The sequence below is a fragment of the Parasteatoda tepidariorum genome, chromosome 11, assembly GCF_982258835.1.
Source record: "Parasteatoda tepidariorum strain Cologne lab strain chromosome 11, Ptep-v5.0, whole genome shotgun sequence".
Classification (NCBI taxonomy): domain Eukaryota; kingdom Metazoa; phylum Arthropoda; class Arachnida; order Araneae; family Theridiidae; genus Parasteatoda; species Parasteatoda tepidariorum.
The window spans coordinates 79,790,615-79,814,217 of record NC_141765.1 but is presented as its reverse complement, the minus strand read 5'-3'; the positions used below and the strand labels follow the sequence as shown (position 1 = coordinate 79,814,217).

Below are 23,603 nucleotides of genomic sequence, written 5' to 3'. Positions count from 1 at the left end.
CAAAAAATAACTTTTAGTACATATTTATTATTTAATAATAGTCTAAAAAAAGTTTGAATTGTGAGGTATACAGTTTTTTACATCATTTTAAAGTATTTAATTCGACATGAAAAAATACAAATTTGAGCGAAATTGGTTGAATAGTTCCTGAGAAATCGAATTTTATTTTTACGCCTTTTTTAAAATTTAATTTCTCAGGATTCGATATCGCACAAATTTTGTATTTTACCAGGTGGAAAACTTACGATATATTGTAATCCAATTTATATGTGAAAAAGTAACTTGTTTTCATAAATATATTCGCTAACATGATACTAATATGCTAAAATGACTGTTAAAGATGGAAAGTTTATGAAAGGGCCCCGAGGTTACGACACTGAATTTCACTATATTTTTTCTAAACAATCTCAGTTGATATCAATAAGCTCTTGTAGCTTGATTGATCATTTTTCGCTTTTTATTAAAATTATTTGTCTTTGTTTGAAACCAAGCATAGCAATAAAAGGTTAACGAGAGAGATAAACAGTTTTTAACCCTTTGACTCAGATAACACAATGGTGCCCCTTTTATGCATTTTTTTTCTCAGGCTCAATTTACAATTAAAAATATATTTTGGTACGTTTCAATTTAAAAAAAAAAACAGTCTAATAGGTGTTAAAAATTTGTAAGATTATAGGAATTGAATTAATAGTAAAATATAAAATCCGTTAAAGTAGTTTGAAAAAAAAATTCCTTTTAACCCCTTGATGCAGATAAAACAACGGTGCCCCTTTTATGTATTTTTTTCTGACGCTCAAATTACAATCAAAAATATATTTTGGTGCGTTTTAATATAAAAAAAAAATATTTTAATAGTTATTAAAAATTTGTTAGATTATCGAAATAAAATTAGGTAGTACTAAAATATAAAATCTGTAAAAGTAGTTTGAAAAAAAATCATTCATATTCAAAAATGTATCAATAATTGATTTTGTAAATGAAAAAGAAATCAATAATGAATAACTGTTTCTTTGAGATCCAAATAATTGCAAATTTGAAAACTTATTGTTTTAAAGTGAACCGTGTTGGACAGATTTTACCTTTAACGCAGAAAAAGACACCAGTGTTTTATGCTGTATTTTATAGCCATACATTTTTACAATGGTAAATCTAATATTTTTCTCTTATTTTAACTGAAAATAATGAAGAAAAAAAATGTGAAAAATAAGTTAAATAAAAATTCTGCGTCTAAGAGATAACAGATAGATTTTCAGAGAAGATTCGTTTTTAAGCTATTTGATTCCGATAGAGGGCGCTAATCGTTTCCTACATTTGAAAACTAGAGGAGGATGCTGAAGAGGAGAAGCGAATCTTCCTCAGCATCATTAAGTTGATCTCCCGTTATCGTACCCCCGTACAAACTGGGAAAATCAAAGAATTTATCTTCTCAGCAATGCCCTATTTGGAGCGTTGATCAGGTAAATAGAAATTTTAATTAAATTTAAACTTAAGAAATAATAGCTTAGAATTTTATTAGAATTGTAAAAAATTCTCAAATGAATTAAGAACATTTAAGGCAGAAAGTATTCAATAAAATTTAATTTGATTTAGTTTTTTATTTTAGAACTGTGATTTTGTACCAATTAAACTAAGAAAACGGTGCAGCATTCAGTATTTTTAATTAAGCACAGCTAGAGCGCATGTGCGCAGGGACATGTCCAGGCACGTTCAGGCGAAGGGGCTAGAGCCGGGTTAAACGGATGAATTGCGGGGCGACAAGGATTTTTCAAGATTTTTAACCGATGTATCCATGATACCGTTACATAGACAGTCAGTTTCCGTTTTTGACATTTTTCTCAAATTTCGTAAATATTGAACAAATTGTTTTGTAACTTTGAGTATGCTAAGGATTATGCAATTAGTTACCCTTGATTTAGTCTCGAGAAGGTTTGAAAGAAGGAAAAACAAAATAATATTTTCTTGACCCCTTTTTTTGTAATCTGCAAAATTTTCATTATTATGTAATGCATTTCGTTTTCTACACTCAGAAAGGTTTACTTTTTCTTTTGTTGCTAATTATGACTTAAATATTGATAAAATTTGAAAAAAATTATTTAAAATTTATTCTGCGCTTGCGTAAAGAAATTTAAAAAAAGACTTGTTTGCTTGGTAGTTTGATTTTTCATTTTAATAGACAACTTAGGATAGCTGTCCAGTTTGAATATCGTCAAAATTAAATAAAATAAAAATTAGCTATTGATAAGTTTTTTATTTTATCTATGTTTATCTTATGTTTTATTTTTAAGTTTTTTATCTATTCAATCCTATGTGAAAAGCTAATTTTTCTTGTTGAACAAATTAAAGGAACTGCTCTTCCTTTAATTTGTTTTAAAAAAATATGTTTTAATTACTCTTATGTGGATTTGCTTTATTCAAAAAGTCCTTCATTAGGTGACTCATAAGTTCCCTTGTCTTCTGGGAAAAGTTGCAAGATAACGGATTTCAGGGCAGTTACAATAAAAGCTCGATGTTACTGTATATAGTACGGTATGTTACGAAAAATTTGCAATTACGATATGTTTTTTGTGAGAAATACAGTCGAACCTTTATTTAACGAAGTCACTAAATCCCGATAAAAAGTTCGCTATGTGGAAAATTCGTTAAATAGAAAATCCCCATTTAAAATACTTAAACAACACAAAACATGTTTTAAATTCATAAACACTAGACATAATTAAGATAGCAATTGTAAATTATTACCTTCTCTTTATTTTATAAATCTTGACCATAAAAGAAATCTGCATGGAAATTGATAATAGAACAAAACATTATCCAGTGTTACACTATCATGCTACATACACTTTCAACTAATGAAAGCTAAATTTCCTTATGAAATGCAAACAAAAAGGGAAAGGGATTTTACTGCTTTCTCTAAAAGTTAAAGGGCTGCGAAAATCAATTTGAGGTCATTTTCCCCATAAAATGTAAGTTTGAGATATTTTGGGAAATAGGGAAAGTGGATCTCAAAGAAAAGTTCGTAAATATAAAATTTACTTTGCTATTTGGAAGTTATTTTACGAAGAAATTTCCAAATTGTTCTTGGTTTCTCGAAAAAAATCGCAAAATAGAGAAATTTGCAATATGGAATTTCGTTAAATAGAAGTCTGACTGTATCTGCATTTTTCTGGTGTTTGAGTGAGCAATATTATTAGAAACAAGGCATAATTGAAAACACTTTTATTTGTATCTGATATCAAAATAAAACAATAAAATTGAACATAATTTTTCTTTCTTAAAATTTCAGCCCTTTTTATAATTAAAAAATAAACGTATGTGTGTGACCATCGGCTAAGTTATCTTCCTCTTTACGTAAGAAAAATTCGGTTCTTTTTATGGATTATGTCACCCCTTTTGGTGACAATCTACAACATACTGCCTTATTGACAGCTCACTGTTGAAATTTCTGTTCAGTAACATCAAAAGTTATTGCACTTTATTTAATTTTTTTTCCTTGCAAAAATTCCCCGTTGAGTCTACAAGGCAAGTCAAAATAGTCATTCAAAACAGGAGAATTGTAGTCTTTTTTATTTCAATTTTAAGATATTCGTTATTTTCTGACAATTAAGGGAGCTTGCAAAGAAAAATGAACATAATGCATATAAAATGGAATGTCACCAATTTTTGGCATCGGTAGAATGAAATTTCCGTAAAACATCAATTCGGAATTTAAGTAATTCATAGTGTAAACTTTCAATTAGTAGCCGGCCAGATGGTCGAGCGGCAGCCAGTGACTACGGGTACGAATCCCGCTTAGGATGGATGTTTCTCTCTCTGTGTGTCGTTCTCTGTTGTGTGAATGTGGCCCACCCTATGAACAGGTATCTGTGGCAGCGTGGAGTGGGTAATGCTGCTCGCCTCCGTGATTTAGATTCACAGGTGCCCACTGGGTAATGTTAAATGAGCAACACTTCTGGCCTCTTCCAAGGTAAAGAACGGAAGTTCGGTGCCCATCGCGAAAAAAAAAATCTTTCAATTCGTATAGTGAAGTAAAATATGATCCCGAATTTAAGAAAATTGGTTGAAGTGCTTTTTTAAGTTATTCATTGCGTGAACTATCCACGCTATGAAGTAATTCTGACCTCATATTAATAAAAGAAATTAAAAGTGGTAGTAAGATTGTACTTCCTCAATAAAAGCTCGAAAAAGAAAGTATTTTACTTCTTTTATTTCTGGCTGTTTGAGTTTAAGTGACCGGAACAGTTTTGCCTTAACATAACATTCCATTTCCGAGATAATTCTTTCCTTTTTAATTCATAAGAACTAAAAAACAAAACTTAATATTTGCAATTTTTTTTTGTCTTGAAAGTAATATGATTTTAAAGAGAGAAGTTATCACAATTGCTCCTCCATCCTACTAAGGTTCAGTTATTAAAAAAAAAACTGAAAACTGATAGCGTAATTATTTAATGATTAGCTTTTAACATATAAAATAAAGTGCACAAAATTATATATTGTGTGTAGGAATGGGCGATATTAGAAATTATATATCGTGATATATCGTCAGTTTTGCATCGCGATATAGCGATGTATCGCGATATAGTATTTTTGAATTTCATTTACTTTAAGGCACAGAAAGTCAGATTTCTATCAAGACTTCATACGCATATTGATTTAAATCAATTTATAAATTTGAAAATATATATGTTTTGCTAAAGAAAGATATTAAATAAATTGACTAAGATGTACAAATCTTACTTAAAATATTTATTGAAAAAATGTGTGTAGATACAGAATGAAATATTTGCACTTCTTTATCGTTTATAAGGTATAAGCAGTCTTAATTTAAGTTAACCCTTAAAACACCCTTAATGAAAAAAAATATTGTTATTAAACAAAAGCTGATTTTAAAATTTCAAAATATATTTTAATTAAAATAAAAGTTAGATTGACTAAAAGCCGAAGTTTAAAATTAAAAATGTTCGAATTTTAAACTAAAAAGTAAACATAAGAATTGTAATAATTTCTTAAAATTTTCGTTCTCTGAAAGATTTCTCAGTTTAAAAATAAAAAGGGAATTTTATAAAGATATCTAGCTGAAATTATTGAAAGAAAATTTAAAAAATTAAAAAAAAAGTTTGTTAAGAAATTCATTATACACTTAAAACAAAGTGTTAAAAATATTTTTTTTTTTTTTAAAAAAAAGAAACCTTTTTTAACAAATCAATATTTGCTTGTACTATTATGCGTAAATAATTACAGAATTATTAAGTTCGATCGTAATGTTCAAATTCTTAATAAAGAAGTAAACACAAGTTTTGTTATATTTTCTAAAAATGATCACGCAAATAACAAAAGATTTCTTAGTTTAAAAATAAAAAAATAAATAAAAGTGAAATTTATCAATATATTTACCTAACAGCATAGGAACAAAATTTAAAAAATAAGTTCGTTAAAAAATTATTTGTATGCTTAAAACAAAGAGCTAAATAAATTTTAGAAAAAAAATGCTTCTTAAACACTATTTTTATTATTATTTCATATAAATAATTAAATTAAATTAAATAATGAACGAACGAAAAACAAAGTAAGGCAAAGTTTCTTAATTAAATTCTTAAAAATAGAAACAAAAGAATTGTGACATTCGGTAATATATTTAGCTAATTAACTAATAATATAAAACGAAAATTAAAAAAAATAATGATTTTACTCTCTAATAAAACGAAGTAGTAATTGATAAAAAAAAAAAGAAATGAATAAAATTCGCAAACTTTTCAAATTCTTTTGAACAAATAAAGTTTATTGACTTATGTCCAAAAAATAAGTTTTGTTTTAACTTTATTTCTAAAAATAAAAACAACTCAAGATTTATAAATTTAAAATCAGTAATAGAAGCCCATTAAATTATTAGAAGTTTTATCCGAAAGGTTTTTAATAAATTAAAAGAAAGTAAAAAAATAACCTAACAAATTTATTTACTTTGTAATTTAATTCCTTATGGGTGCCCTAAATTAGATTTCCGATAATTTTCACATTTAAAAATATAAAAAAAGTTTTGTCAGAAAATAAATAAAAAACTTATCTAATTAATGAAGAAACTTTTCTTTATAAATTCTTTTCAATAATAGATTGCGTTCAGAACAAGGTTACGACAGCGATCACGAAGTTAATCCCATTGAAAATAATCTACAAGAAACGATTTCAAATCGCGAAGGTGCAAAAACGAACATGTGATATAACGATATAAAGTCTCAAAAGTGATTCTGATTCTACCGCTCATCAGTCAAGGCCGTCTCAACATAACGAAACAATATCGTCTTCCACAGCGCGAGTTGGCATCGGAACGAAAGAGAAAGTCCTTGCGTGTATCGCTATATCGTTATATCGTCTTCTTCACTCGACGGCTTAAATCAAATTTCAGATGCATCGCTTGGAATGAAAGTTGCTGTATCGGTTTGCCGATATAGGCGTTAAATCGATATGTCGCGATATATCGATTTATAGCCCAGTCCTAATTGTGTGACTACAGGCGATAGATAACTACACTGGTACACTGTAGATACCAACACTAAATAATCATTTTCGCTTCATTAATCATTTTTAAAAGAAAAAATTGTAATTTGATTTATTCATAATCTATATTCTTTAAATGAGCGAATTTCCTAAGACTAAGTGAAAGCTAGAATGACATTATCATGAGTAGTTTTTTTTCTTTCTTTTTTTAAAATTAATAGCAGCCTTTTATTCACCCTTGAAATTATTAAACATGTTTACAAACAACTGAATATTGTACTGAATACGGTAGTGCTTTTTATATACGGAGAAATCACTTAGTTGTCATTTTTCCCCACTCACGGAAGGCATATTTCCGCAGTAGCTGCATCACTAAGTTCCATTAACACGACTTTCTTCAATATTTCATTAGCATTTATTTCAAAACATTAAAAGAGCTGAATTATTTAGAATTTTATAGTTAAGATTTCCCTTCTTTATTAATTTTAGTTAATATAGAAACTGGAACCTGTTAAATTTAAAAGCTTTATTGTAAACAAAGAAAAAAACAACTTCATTGAATCTGTTGCTAGTGTGAAGAAGATTGGAACTATATTCTCAAAATAAAACACATAATTTAACAGTACATCGAATTTAAAAAAAATAGATCTGCCAGTTTCCTGCCTACAAAAACTAAAAAATGTTTCATAATTTCGCTCTTTCATTTATGGGTTAACTCATATGACGTATAACATGAAGTCCTCCTCCTCATCATCAATGGTTCTTCAGTCCAGGGTGGGCCTTCTCAAGAAGGTTTTCTAGGCAAGCCTTTTTCCTGCTAGCGTTTTCCAGTTTTTAGTTTTTAAGAACAAAAGGTATTTTTCGAGGTCATCTATACATCTCAAATTCGGCCTGCCTCTTTTTCGTATGCCAACTGGTCTGGCATTGAAAACTCTTTTTGTGGTCTTCATTCATTCTGATAACGTGGCATGTCCATTTTATTCTTTGTCGTCATTATATGAGTCATTGTCAGGTTCATTATATGAGTGATAACGCTCTAAATTTGTTCTTCTAAACGAAACACCAATTCCTCCAAAAAGACTTCAAATTTTTTTCATCACTAACAAATTAATGAATGAAAATTCAACATATATGTGTCTTTGTTTTGAGGGTTTAATGTGAAAAAATTACTGTAGTTTAAGCAAACATTGAAAAGATATAAATAGAAACGTGACACATAACTTTAGAGCAATAAATTTTTGAACCGTTATAGAGGTTAAACTATGAAAGCTTCAAATTTTTATTTATTCCCCTATCCTGGACGGTGATAAATCCGAACTTTAGAAGGAAAAAAAAATTTTTTTTTCTGAAAAAGTACGTTTTTGGCCAGCATATTTCGCCACGAATACTTTAGGAGATTTGTTAGACACTTTACAAGATGAAAATCCGACCAATCAAAAGTTATAATAGCAAACAATTTTTTTATTTCTTAAGCTTATTTTACATGCATACATTGCACATGCATACATATATTGTTCATATACATACATATGTTCAAAAAGCAATACTCTACTCATATATACTATACTCTCTCTATATATACTATATTATACGAATTATTTTAATACGTCATATTTTCTCATCATAACTTTTGAATGATTGGTTAAAATACAATAATTCTTACACAAAAAGTTCTAAACCTTCAACTCAAAGGCAAATATATAATACAACGGGGAATTTATATGAATTAAATATAACTGTTGTTAATTAATTTGTTAAAGATGAAAAACTTGTAAAGCATAAAAATTTTTATACGTTCAAATTTTTTTTTTTTAATACATAACCGTCGTTGAACAAGTGTGTTTACGGTTACTAGTGTTAAACTCCGTAGCCTTGAAATTTTGAACCCAATCCAGAAAAGTCCTGAATCAAGTATTGGGAGCCTTCGTGAAGGTTTTTTTTTATGAAACGCATCTACGTTACATCACGTGAACCTCCCACGGTTAGCCTGACGGCAAAGGGACTCTAACCCATGATCCACTGAGGATATTTCACGTCAGAATCTGCAAGCCGGATGTGGATTCTTATCGACCAGCCATCGCTGGGATTCGAACTCGGTTCACTTCATTGGAAAGCAAACGCTCTATTTAATCAATAAAAAAGTGTTTCAGAACTAATTTAACAAATAAATTATAGAATGATATTGAAATGCCACCCATTTTGAGATTAAATCGCCAAATTGTTGTACTTCCTATTCTACGTCATACGCTAACCTAAAAATGAATTCTTGAAGGAGAATGAATCATTTCTTCAATTATACCTGTGAAATTAAGAATTTTGTAGGTCTTATATATAATATAGGTAATGTTTCTCATTGAAGAACTTTTGTAATGATTTACCCAGTAAAGAGACAATATATCTTGCTACGCCCAAAGCTTCAAAAAATGACAGAAAAATTTTATTTTTGCCAAGAAGCTTAGAAGAAAGTAAACTCAAAATAATTTTAGAAGAAATTTTAGAAATTAAAGAAAATTTTTAGAAATTTAGGAAAAAAAATCTAAACAAAACTTCGGTTTACTGAGCTTAGTCATAATTTTTTATTTATTGCAGTAAAAAAGATAAATTTTAATTTTTAGCATTTTTTTACTTATTGAAAAATATTTTTAATGTGCATTTTTACTGTGAAACGAAATTCACAAGGAATAATAAAACTGTTTTATTATCGGTTATTTATTATTATTTACGGTTCAAATCCTAATCAAATTTCCTTTTAATTAAAAATTCCATCCAACAAGGATAGATTTATTGGTTATTGCAATTACATAAATTTTCAGTACTCAAAATAGACTTATAAACCTTCGTCAAGTAGAAGAGGACAGATAGGAGAGACAGCACCAAGTAGTACGCAATTATATTTTTACACAGGCAATCGCTTTGTAAAGGTATACGAAAAAAAATTTTAAATATATATATTTTTTAAGTTGGTCCAAACGTTGTTCACTAAGTTGGGTATTTTGTCTAATATATAATAATTAAAAATAGTAATACATAATTAGAAATAGTAATATATAATTAAAAACAATAATATGTAGTTAAAAATATAAATCCTGTTTTTTGTGCAAGAAGCGCGTATTTATTATGCGCATGCGCTATAGGACTCTCATTTGGCCTGTCTGTTGAAATTGTAGTTAGTTGAGAAAAAAGTAATCTTGTTCCAAATTTTATTCTTTCGGTATAAGATTTGTTGCTCTAACGGAATCACCGCAAACTTCTCTTTATAATGTCAGGTATTTTGTTTTGATAATGTACTTCTATTATTGTTTGATTTAAGATTTTAAAATTACAGTTTTAGACAAACAAGTGTAGCTTGGTGCAAACGTTTATCATGTTTGTTTTTACCCAATCAGCAAAGTAAAGCAGATTACTGGTACCAAATTAGTAATGTTACAAATTGGAAAACTTTTGTTTTGATTTAACTAATTAATTGAAGAGAAGACAATGTAAGAAAGAAAATTTTTCGAATCACTAAGACTTGTATATTCGAATATTTACTTCACTGTTAATTCGAATCGATTAATCGAATGTTAATTCGATGGTAGACTGTTTATCTATTATTGTGCTAGTTCGAATAAGTGTCTCTTTTCTGTGATTTTAATTAGAAACTATCGATTTTAACTAATTAGTCCAAATCAGTTGATCAAAATTATAACTCGTGGCGATTGATACAAATCCGTTAATTAGAATATAATTTATGAATCTATTTTTTCAAAGAGTAGAATAAAAAAAAATTGCTGATGCATTTTGACTCTGTTTCCAGTTAGTCATAAGGTTTTGTCAAAATAGTTTGTTCTATGAGTAATTTGAATAAACAAATATTGTAGTGGTAGTAAAAATATACTATTCAAGTAAGCGTCTTTTTTATCAACTATTTTAAAATTCATTTGCACTATTGCCTCAGACAGATATATAGCCGTGCAATTAAAAAATTAACGTAAGCGACAAAAATTTCAAAATTAGGATTTTTGTAAATTTGGCATCTTTATATGGTAAGCTACAGATTGCAAAAAAAAATTAAAAACTAAATTCTGTTGTATCAGTTTTTTGAAATTCTATTTTAGCGTTCATAACATTAGCAATAACTTTGCATGCAAAGATACAACAGAGATAAAAGAAGCAAAGATACAAAGAGCAAAATAAAACAAAAAGTTGTCAAGTCACCTTTCTCGGAATCGGTTTTTCTCCTTTTTTGAATAGACCATTTGTACAAAGCATCATCTAATTCTGAGCTGATTTCATTGATTTATATTTCTTTAAAAGCTTTTGAAGACTTCCTCACGAGCACAGCTTAAACATCGTATGACGAGAAGATTCCCTAAAGAGTATTCTGAAACTAGGAACTATTACAAATACAGTATGACTTCTATTTTACGATGTCGCTAAATCCCGATAATCGTTGTTCGTTGTATGGAAAATTCGTTAAATAAAAAAAATCACGTTTTGAAATCTTTAAATAACTCAAAACAAGCTTCAATATAGACATAAATAAAATCGCAATTAATACACGTTTATCTTGTAAACTAGTATCTACTATTTATTTTATAAATCTTAACCATATAAAAGAAATCTGTATGGAAAGCAAGAATAGAGCAAGACATTATCCAGTGTTACACTATCACGCTACATACATTTTCAACAAAAAAAAGGTAAATTTATGCATAAAATTATAGCTACATTTATTATAAAAATAATTTTAAACGTACATTACCACATGCGTTCTTAAGTTTAATTGCTACTGATAAAATCCGTTCATTTTATCAGAGTTTTTCGTTTGAAATGCAAGCAAAAAAGAAAAGGGATTTTACCGTTTACTCTTAAAAGCTAAGTGGTTTCGAAAATCCAGTCAAGGTCATTTCCCCCATAAAATGCATTAACACGTTTGAAATGTTCCCAAATATTTTGGGAAATAGGGAAAGTGGATCTTAAAGAAAAGTTCGTTAATTAGAAAATTCACTTCGCTATTTGGAAGTTATTTTATGAAAAAAATTTCCAAATGGTTCCCTGAAAAAAAAAATCGCAAAATTGAAACATTCGCAAAAGGGAAGTTATTTAAATAGAAGTCCGACTGTATGTTATATAAAATTATATATCTTTTCTGACTAACTTTTCAACTAATTTGAATAATTTTGATTTTGGAATTTATGTACTTTTTCAATAGCTGTAACAAACATTGGCTCAAAAACGTTCAAATGTGATAAATTAATTTTGAAGTTACAATTTAAATAATCGACATAATATTCGTTTGGGGGATATTTTTTTAGCATACTAATTATAAATATTTTTCTAAATAATTTTCGCAAGATTCTTTTAACTTATAGAATCTAACTTTTAAGCAGTCTAGCTAATACTTCTGACTGCAAAATATTCTTTTACTCCTACTCCAAAGTCCTGATTCTATGTAGTAAAGCAGAAGAAAGAGTTTTTTTTTTATTGGGAATACCTCATGCGTAGTTAAATTGAGACAGCTTTGAACATGGGAAATTAGGCGGGGGAAGGGAAAGAACACTGAAATTGGAAAGAGAAAAATGCGAGTAAAAGGGGAAGGAAAAAAAAAATTCGAAATCTACTTCGATAAACTAAATTAGTCGGGAATTCAGTCTTTTCAAATCATGTGAATGAGCGTTTGATTTATTGCTAAGTCGTTTGGTTTGAGCAATTGATTTGAATCCATTGATTCGAAGACTTGAATAAGTTAGTTCTGAAAGGTTCGTCGTTGAGCTTTTTATTTTGGGCATAGCTTGAAATACGTTTGAAAAAACAAGCGTAGCTTAAAAAATGCCTGTTTTCGAAAACGGACATAGCTTGAAATGCGTGTTTTAGAAAACGGACATGAAATGCCTGTTTCAGAAAACGGGCATAGCTTGAAATTCATATTTTAGAAAACGGACAAGAAATGCCTGTTTAAGAAAACGGGCAAAGCTTGAAACGCGTGTTTACATAGCTCAGAATGCCACTTTTTAATTTATCAAAGTTTCCTTTCAATGCTAATGTTTCATAAAATGTTTGTTAATCAAGTGAAACCATGTTATATATCAAGACCAAATCAATTTGAAATTTCGTTTACTCTTTTTAAAACAGTACCAGTGATTGAACAGTGCTTAAAACTTTTAAAATAGAAATAAAAATTAGTGAGATATTGTTACTGATTTCTTTCAGTTTATTATTAAACGAATATTCGGAAGATTTTCGTTTTACATATAAATACTTGATAATGTTAATATTCAGTGATAGTTATGAGTAAGTAGTAAATTTAAGAAAGTGATTAATATCGAATTAAATTACTTCCCTATTTTTATATTTTAGATGCATGTTCCATCACTGAATAAAGATTATGGGACAGGAGATCAGTGTTACCTTTTCAGACAATCTCCCTAGAGTTACCAAATGAGAGCAAATCAATGTTTCTTTGAAACCCAAAACTTAATTCTGAAGGCTCGAAAGATGTTTGCCAGCGGGAATTTTTTTTTTAAACTGCCATCATTGAAGAATTTTATAATACGCTAAAAAACCTAAATAACTTTTGATTTAGTGATCGGATCAATCTTAATGGTCCGATGGCCTTAAATCAGTTAATTGTTTAGTTCAGACAAAACCAACTTCAATAATATACTTCTCTGAATGCCTTTTTAAAAATAAAAAAAAAAATAAAAAAATTTAAAAAAAAAAAAAAAAAAAAAAAAAAATTTGGCTTGAGCGTTCGCCTTCCTATGAGGTGAACTGGGTTCGAATCAAAGCGAGGACTGGTACCCGGCTTGCACCGACCACAGTGCTGACGTGAAATATCTTCAGTGGTAGACGGATCATGGGTTAGTCTCCTTGCCGCCAGGCTAACCGTGGGAGGCTCTCGTGGTCTTCCTCTTCATGTAACGCATCAAAAAGTCAAATTTCTCCCAATACTTGATCAAAGAGTTCCCTTGTCTTCGGGATGGGGTTCAAAAATACAAGGCTACGGAGTTGAACATTAGTAGTCGTTGGGTCGGCTGTTCAACGACGGTTATAAAATTAAATAAAACAAATTATAACTCTAAATATGAGAGGTAGACGTAACCAAAAAAATAAGGTTAACAGTCGAAAGATTTTTTTTTCTTAATTTCTATGTATTGCGCTATATTTCGAGAAATTTTGAAGTGAATCGAAAAATTCTTCCGAACAATTATAAAATTTGTTTATCAAAAGCTAATTCCACGTTAAAAAAATATTATTTTACTTAATAGTCGAAAAATGTTTAATTGCAAGATAAAAAATTTTTTTGCATATTTTTTTAATATGTAATTAATTATAAATGACAAAATACTAAATTTGAACATAATCGGTCGAATAGTTTCTGAATTATCAAATTTTAAAAAGTTTTATGTGTGAAAATTTTTCTTAAAGTGTTCAATCGATTTAGGCCATTAATAAAGAAAGTAATAAAGTAATTGTAAAAAAAATGTACGCGGAATTATCGTTTCATAATTAAGTTTATAATTATGAGCAGAAGTTCTCTTTATTATTTCTAGAGATAGGGAAATAAAATTTTTGTCTGATTTCGTAACTTAAGGATCGTCTTTAATTAATTAGCATATCTAAGGTATAGCTCTCGTTACCTGTTATTGATTTAATGTTACGGTATTTTGTGTATAGTTTGTCTGAAGTAAGAACTCCCCTAGCCATTCGTCTGTGGCGGTGACTATGGTAACGAGGTATAACTACACTGGTTATCATAAATTAAGGAAAATTCACAAAAATCGCGATAACTCAAGAAATTACACATGGAATTTTATGAAACTTACCCACAATATACAACACATAGTAAGGTATTAAACAACATAAAAAGAAATTATCAGACATTAATAGTAGTATAGAAATTAGCACATGTATAAAATAAACAAATTGGAAGTATCGGTTTGCAATAGAAAAAGTACCTTTAATATGGAATATGATTGCCTCTAGAAGCAATACAGCACAAACAGCGATGTGTGATGCTTTCAATTATGCGGTCTATCAGTTCAATAGGAAGTGAGAGCCATTGCTCTTGTAAAGCAGTTGCAAGCGTGGCAAGGGTCTGAGGGGGCGGATTGATGGCAGATACACGCCTCCCTAGAGCATCCCAAACGTGCTCGATAGGATTCAAGTCCGGGGATCGAGCTGGCCACTCCATGCGAGTAATTGTTTCCTGTTGAAGATAATCATCAACAATGCGAGCTCTGTGTGGTCTTGCATTATCGTCCTGTAACAGGAAGCAATCACCAATTGCCCCGGCATATGGGCGCACATAAGCATCAAGGATGTTGTCTCGATAAACCTGAGCATTCACGGTTCCCCTTGGAAAGACATGGAGGTATGTGCGCCCTCCTAAGGATATGCCTCCCCAAACACAGACACTGCCTCTTCCGTATGCATCTCTTTCACGGATGTTTGATGGATGATAACGGGTCCCAGGTTCTCTCCATATCAAATAACGTCTACTGTCACTTTCTAGACTAAACCTGGACTCATCCGTAAAGAGAACAGGCCTCCATTGATCTGACGTCCAGTGGACATGTTGTCGGGCCCACTGCAAACGGTCTCTCCTATGGCGTGATGTGAGCGGCACGCAAATGGCTGGTCGTCTCGCATACAGACCACCTTCGTGGAGCCTTCTGCGCACAGTTGACGTTGACACCAACCTTCCGGTGGCTGCAGCAAGAGAGGATCTAAGATGTGTCGGAGTAGCGGTTCTATTCCTGCGTGCACTTAATGTCAAATATCGGTCATCGGCACTGGTCGTAACAGTTGGCCGTCCTTGACTGAACCTCCTAGATGCCGAATCTGTGGTTTGAAATTGCCTCCAAAGTCTATGAACCACAGATGGACTCACATTTAGCCATCTGGCCACTTCTGATTGACTCTGCCCTGCCTCTAGTCTCCCGATGGCTCTCCATCGTTGTTCTTCAGGCAAATGATGCCTAGAGGTCATTATTACGAATTGGCTATCTCAGATTTTCAATGTCGCAATCACAGTAAAATTTGTGTGCTTTCTCTCAAACTTGGACTTTTATGCTCCAGGCAGATGACGTAAGCCGAGTGCAGCGCCACTAATTTGCATATTGCAATTTTACTCAGCTACTCTTAGTGGACAACATATGCAAATTTTGCACGGTTTGGCTTACTTTTGAAAGAGTTATCGCTATTTTTGTGATTTTTCCTTAATTTATGATAACCAGTGTATTTGAAGTAGGGGTCATTGTTTAGTATCTTTTTCTTCGGTCTATTGTGTTAGCCCTAAAGTGAAGAGACCCTCCCTGAAATGCGCTATTCTTGTTTCCATAGCAGCAGTTCTTACTGAAGACACGTCTTGAGGATAAGAATCTGTAGTATATTTAGGCGTTTTGTATTGGTTCTTTCTTTTGGTTGTTAACGGATTTCTCGGCAAGTTTTACTAACTGTAGTAAAAACTCTTCTCTGGAGATATTTTCTATTGCACAAAATCCGGCATTTATGCCAGCAAACTCAAGAATATTGAAAAATACTTTGAGAAATACCAAAATTTTAGATACTTTCTTTAAATTGTAAAACACAGTTATTTCGAATTAACTACGCAACAGTCTTTGCAGAAATAAACAACTATGACTGAATACAATACATTGAATGCGCAAGTACGGTGCACCAAAAAAAATGGATCACTCTGAATAACTTTTTATCTAATCATCGGATCTTCATGTTCCAGGACTCAATCTTAATGGCTCAAGGAGGTAAATTCAAATATGCTTATTAATATGTGCAGACGATATTTTAAGTTACGAAATTAGATGCAAAAATATACTTTCTCGGAATAAACATACCTTTTTTTCTTTTTTTTGATGGATTTGAATTTCTGACCCCCAAAATATAGGGGGTAGGTGCAATCTTTGATATATAGTACTAATAGTTTGGTCAGGAGAGCATTCCAAAGTTTAATCTTAATTTTGTTTTCTGCGTGTTTCGCTCGAGAACTTTTTAAGCAAATTGAAAAATTGTAGCAAACAATTATGAAGCTTGTTTATCCGAAGATAATTCAATGCAAAAAAAAAACTTTTAGTAAATATTTATTTTTATATCATTTAATAACAGTCGAAAAATTTTTTTAATTGTAAGGTATAAAATTTTTCGCATCATTTGCGCTATTATACATTATAAAACACGAAATTTGAGCAAAATCGGTCGAATAATTCCTGAGAAATTGAACTTCGAAAGAGTAAGATATTAAAAATTTAATTTCTCAGGAACTATTCGACCGATTTTGCTCAAATTTTATATTTTGCCATGTTTTAAATATATTTTGCATAATTTTAAATATTATTTAAAATTATGCAAAAATTTGTATACCTTACAATTCAAATTTTTTTTAGCATTATTAATTAAAATAATAAAAAGCAATAAATATTTACTAAAAGTTATTGTTTGCATGACATTATGTTTGGATAAATGAACCTTATAATTGTTTGCAAACATTTTTCAACTCACTTAAAAAGTTCTCGAGACATAGCGGAATACGCAAAAAGTAAAATTAAGATTAAGGGGACCGAGCTATTGGGACCCATTTCCCAAATTATTGCTATATTTTGAGATTCAAAAATTCGAATTCTTCGAGGTGTGTTTATTCAGAGAGAGTACGTTTTTGCGTCTAATTTCTTAATTTAAAATATCGTCTGCAGTAATTAATAAGCTTATTTAAGGTCACCCTATCAAACCTTTTAAGATTGAGTCCTAAAACGTGAAGATCCGTTCATTAGATCAAAAGTTATTCAGGTTGGCCAGGTTTTTTTTTATTTCGCGCACTGTACTTATAATTTCTGATCCGATAACCTTATAAAGCTATACATTTTTTTGTGGTAGATAACGGTATGCAACAAGTATTACTTAAAATAAACAAAATACAAATAAAGTAATAGAAAAGTCACGAAGGCAAAAGTGCAAAAGCGATAAGATTATAGGCGCATTTTCAATGCATAAGTTCATGACCGGTTAAATTATGTTTAATTGATTCAAATGGAATGAATCAAATCTGATCGATTCGTTTTATGCAAATCAACTTAAAGGGATCATTTAATTATTTGCTTTTCTCAATAAAGAGTTTTGAAGTGAATGTCACCCAGTGGTTTATGAGACAATTGGCAGGAAAAGACTATTTAACCTATATTGACCTCTCTATGAGGAACCATTACAAAACTATTTTTATCGTACAAATCTTTCAACAAAAATATTTTCTTACTTTAAATCCAAATAGAATTTCTATCATTAAAAAAAAAAACAGTAGGTAGATATCAACATAATTTTTGTTTTTAAAAAACTTAAATCTAATCTAATACTATATAAAACTAAAGACAATTCCTTATTGATATTTTTTTTATATTATGAATGAACTCTGTTATAATATATTTGAATTTTTACTTTAAAGTAAGCTCCAATTTATTCAAAAATAGATGATCAAATATATAGTCCCTGGCCTAATTATTAGACGCACTTTAAGATTCTATGTAAAATCTTAATTGTAAGGTGATACTCAACAGCTTTATTGCTTTGACGCGACTGAAACCGGTTTGCGCTTGTTTAAGTTCGTGTATCAATGGGTTAAATTAGGCGATTCATAATATAAATTCAACGATTGGATAAATGAGACGATATATTTTATAAATATAAAATATTTGTTATACCAGATATTGTATTAGTATATTGTAATAACTAGACCAAATTATTAGACGCACTTTAAGATTCTATGTAAAATCTTAATTGTAAGGTGATACTCAACAGCTTTATTGCTTTGACGCGACTGAAACCGGTTTGCGCTTCTTTAAGTTCGTGTATCAATGGGTTAAATTAGGCGATTCATAATATAAATTCAACGATTGGATAAATGAGACGATATATTTTATAAATATAAAATATTTGTTATACCAGATATTGTATTAGTATATTGTAATAACTAGACCAAATTATTAGACGCACTTTAAGATTCTATGTAAAATCTTAATTGTAAGGTGATACTCAACAGCTTTATTGCTTTGACGCGACTGAAACCGGTTTGCGCTTGTTTAAGTTCGTGTATCAATGGGTTAAATTAGGCGATTTATAATATAAATTCAACGATTGGATAAATGAGACGATATATTATATAAATATAAAATATTTGTTATACTGGATATTGTATTAGTATATTGTAATAACTAGACCAAATTATTAGACGCACTTTAAGATTCTATGTAAAATCTTAATTGTAAGGTGATACTCAACAGCTTTATTGCTTTGACGCGACTGAAACCGGTTTGCGCTTGTTTAAGTTCGTGTATCAATGGGTTAAATTAGGCGATTTATAATATAAATTCAACGATTGGATAAATGAGACGATATATTATATAAATATAAAATATTTGTTATACTGGATATTGTATTAGTATATTGTAATAACTAGACCAAATTATTAGACGCACTTTAAGATTCTATGTAAAATCTTAATTGTAAGGTGATACTCAACAGCTTTATTGCTTTGACGCGACTGAAACCGGTTTGCGCTTGTTTAAGTTCGTGTATCAATGGGTTAAATTAGGCGATTTATAATATAAATTCAACGATTGGATAAATGAGACGATATATTATATAAATATAAAATATTTGTTATACTGGATATTGTATTAGTATATTGTAATAACTAGACCAAATTATTAGACGCACTTTAAGATTCTATGTAAAATCTTAATTGTAAGGTGATACTCAACAGCTTTATTGCTTTGACGCGACTGAAACCGGTTTGCGCTTGTTTAAGTTCGTGTATCAATGGGTTAAATTAGGCGATTTATAATATAAATTCAACGATTGGATAAATGAGACGATATATTATATAAATATAAAATATTTGTTATACTGGATATTGTATTAGTATATTGTAATAACTAGACCAAATTATTAGACGCACTTTAAGATTCTATGTAAAATCTTAATTGTAAGGTGATACTCAACAGCTTTATTGCTTTGACGCGACTGAAACCGGTTTGCGCTTGTTTAAGTTCGTGTATCAATGGGTTAAATTAGGCGATTTATAATATAAATTCAACGATTGGATAAATGAGACGATATATTATATAAATATAAAATATTTGTTATACTGGATATTGTATTAGTATATTGTAATAACTAGACCAAATTATTAGACGCACTTTAAGATTCTATGTAAAATCTTAATTGTAAGGTGATACTCAACAGCTTTATTGTTTTGACGCGACGGAAACCGGTTTGCGCTTGTTTAAGTTCGTGTATCAATGGGTTAAATTAGGCGATTTATAATATAAATTCAACGATTGGATAAATGAGACGATATATTATATAAATATAAAATATTTGTTATACTGGATATTGTATTAGTATATTGTAATAACTAGACCAAATTATTAGACGCACTTTAAGATTCTATGTAAAATCTTAATTGTAAGGTGATACTCAACAGCTTTATTGCTTTGACGCGACTGAAACCGGTTTGCGCTTGTTTAAGTTCGTGTATCAATGGGTTAAATTAGGCGATTTATAATATAAATTCAACGATTGGATAAATGAGACGATATATTATATAAATATAAAATATTTGTTATACTGGATATTGTATTAGTATATTGTAATAACTAGACCAAATTATTAGACGCACTTTAAGATTCTATGTAAAATCTTAATTGTAAGGTGATACTCAACAGCTTTATTGTTTTGACGCGACGGAAACCGGTTTGCGCTTGTTTAAGTTCGTGTATCAATGGGTTAAATTAGGCGATTTATAATATAAATTCAACGATTGGATAAATGAGACGATATATTTTATAAATATAAAATATTTGTTATACCAGATATTGTATTAGTATATTGTAATAACTAGACCAAATTATTAGACGCACTTTAAGATTCTATGTAAAATCTTAATTGTAAGGTGATACTCAACAGCTTTATTGCTTTGACGCGACTGAAACCGGTTTGCGCTTGTTTAAGTTCGTGTATCAATGGGTTAAATTAGGCGATTTATAATATAAATTCAACGATTGGATAAATGAGACGATATATTATATAAATATAAAATATTTGTTATACTGGATATTGTATTAGTATATTGTAATAACTAGACCAAATTATTAGACGCACTTTAAGATTCTATGTAAAATCTTAATTGTAAGGTGATACTCAACAGCTTTATTGCTTTGACGCGACTGAAACCGGTTTGCGCTTGTTTAAGTTCGTGTATCAATGGGTTAAATTAGGCGATTTATAATATAAATTCAACGATTGGATAAATGAGACGATATATTATATAAATATAAAATATTTGTTATACTGGATATTGTATTAGTATATTGTAATAACTAGACCAAATTATTAGACGCACTTTAAGATTCTATGTAAAATCTTAATTGTAAGGTGATACTCAACAGCTTTATTGCTTTGACGCGACTGAAACCGGTTTGCGCTTGTTTAAGTTCGTGTATCAATGGGTTAAATTAGGCGATTTATAATATAAATTCAACGATTGGATAAATGAGACGATATATTATATAAATATAAAATATTTGTTATACTGGATATTGTATTAGTATATTGTAATAACTAGACCAAATTATTAGACGCACTTTAAGATTCTATGTAAAATCTTAATTGTAAGGTGATACTCAACAGCTTTATTGTTTTGACGCGACGGAAACCGGTTTGCGCTTGTTTAAGTTCGTGTATCAATGGGTTAAATTAGGCGATTTATAATATAAATTCAACGATTGGATAAATGAGACGATATATTATATAAATATAAAATATTTGTTATACTGGATATTGTATTAGTATATTGTAATAACTAGACCAAATTATTAGACGCACTTTAAGATTCTATGTAAAATCTTAATTGTAAGGTGATACTCAACAGCTTTATTGTTTTGACGCGACGGAAACCGGTTTGCGCTTGTTTAAGTTCGTGTATCAATGGGTTAAATTAGGCGATTTATAATATAAATTCAACGATTGGATAAATGAGACGATATATTATATAAATATAAAATATTTGTTATACTGGATATTGTATTAGTATATTGTAATAACTAGACCAAATTATTAGACGCACTTTAAGATTCTATGTAAAATCTTAATTGTAAGGTGATACTCAACAGCTTTATTGTTTTGACGCGACGGAAACCGGTTTGCGCTTGTTTAAGTTCGTGTATCAATGGGTTAAATTAGGCGATTTATAATATAAATTCAACGATTGGATAAATGAGACGATATATTATATAAATATAAAATATTTGTTATACCGGATATTGTATTAGTATATTGTAATAACTAGACCAAATTATTAGACGCACTTTAAGATTCTATGTAAAATCTTAATTGTAAGGTGATACTCAACAGCTTTATTGTTTTGACGCGACTGAAACCGGTTTGCGCTTGTTTAAGTTCGTGTATCAATGGGTTAAATTAGGCGATTTATAATATAAATTCAACGATTGGATAAATGAGACGATATATTATATAAATATAAAATATTTGTTATACTGGATATTGTATTAGTATATTGTAATAACTAGACCAAATTATTAGACGCACTTTAAGATTCTATGTAAAATCTTAATTGTAAGGTGATACTCAACAGCTTTATTGCTTTGACGCGACTGAAACCGGTTTGCGCTTGTTTAAGTTCGTGTATCAATGGGTTAAATTAGGCGATTTATAATATAAATTCAACGATTGGATAAATGAGACGATATATTATATAAATATAAAATATTTGTTATACTGGATATTGTATTAGTATATTGTAATAACTAGACCAAATTATTAGACGCACTTTAAGATTCTATGTAAAATCTTAATTGTAAGGTGATACTCAACAGCTTTATTGTTTTGACGCGACGGAAACCGGTTTGCGCTTGTTTAAGTTCGTGTATCAATGGGTTAAATTAGGCGATTTATAATATAAATTCAACGATTGGATATATGAGACGATATATTATATAAATATAAAATATTTGTTATACTGGATATTGTATTAGTATATTGTAATAACTAGACCAAATTATTAGACGCACTTTAAGATTCTATGTAAAATCTTAATTGTAAGGTGATACTCAACAGCTTTATTGTTTTGACGCGACGGAAACCGGTTTGCGCTTGTTTAAGTTCGTGTATCAATGGGTTAAATTAGGCGATTTATAATATAAATTCAACGATTGGATAAATGAGACGATATATTATATAAATATAAAATATTTGTTATACCGGATATTGTATTAGTATATTGTAATAACTAGACCAAATTATTAGACGCACTTTAAGATTCTATGTAAAATCTTAATTGTAAGGTGATACTCAACAGCTTTATTGTTTTGACGCGACTGAAACCGGTTTGCGCTTGTTTAAGTTCGTGTATCAATGGGTTAAATTAGGCGATTTATAATATAAATTCAACGATTGGATAAATGAGACGATATATTATATAAATATAAAATATTTGTTATACCGGATATTGTATTAGTATATTGTAATAACTAGACCAAATTATTAGACGCACTTTAAGATTCTATGTAAAATCTTAATTGTAAGGTGATACTCAACAGCTTTATTGTTTTGACGCGACTGAAACCGGTTTGCGCTTGTTTAAGTTCGTGTATCAATGGGTTAAATTAGGCGATTTATAATATAAATTCAACGATTGGATAAATGAGACGATATATTATATAAATATAAAATATTTGTTATACCGGATATTGTATTAGTATATTGTAATAACTAGACCAAATTATTAGACGCACTTTAAGATTCTATGTAAAATCTTAATTGTAAGGTGATACTCAACAGCTTTATTGTTTTGACGCGACTGAAACCGGTTTGCGCTTGTTTAAGTTCGTGTATCAATGGGTTAAATTAGGCGATTTATAATATAAATTCAACGATTGGATAAATTAGACGATATATTATATAAATATAAAATATTTGTTATACCGGGTATTGTATTAGTATATTGTAATAACTAGACCAAATTATTAGACGCGCTGTAGTGTTTTAATAATTGTATGTTTTGCACGAGTTTATACGCGATACTTTTCTATTTAAACATACATGTA

General features: G+C 29.6%; 1 protein-coding gene across 2 annotated transcripts in view; it reads left to right on the top strand.

Annotated features, from left to right (window-relative positions):
- The first annotated feature begins 1,300 nt into the window (after positions 1-1,300).
- The window catches only part of DAAM (disheveled-associated activator of morphogenesis-like protein), a 107,381-nt gene continuing 85,078 nt past the window's right edge, over positions 1,301-23,603 (top strand). Inside the window, exon 1 of one of the 2 annotated variants that reach the window (XM_043044586.3) lies at positions 1,301-1,457. The gene's annotated coding sequence lies outside the window, so the exon portion shown is untranslated. Of the gene's footprint in view, positions 1,458-9,629; positions 9,756-23,603 lie in introns of those variants that run through there. The other variant, XM_043044580.3, reaches the window with a different exon arrangement.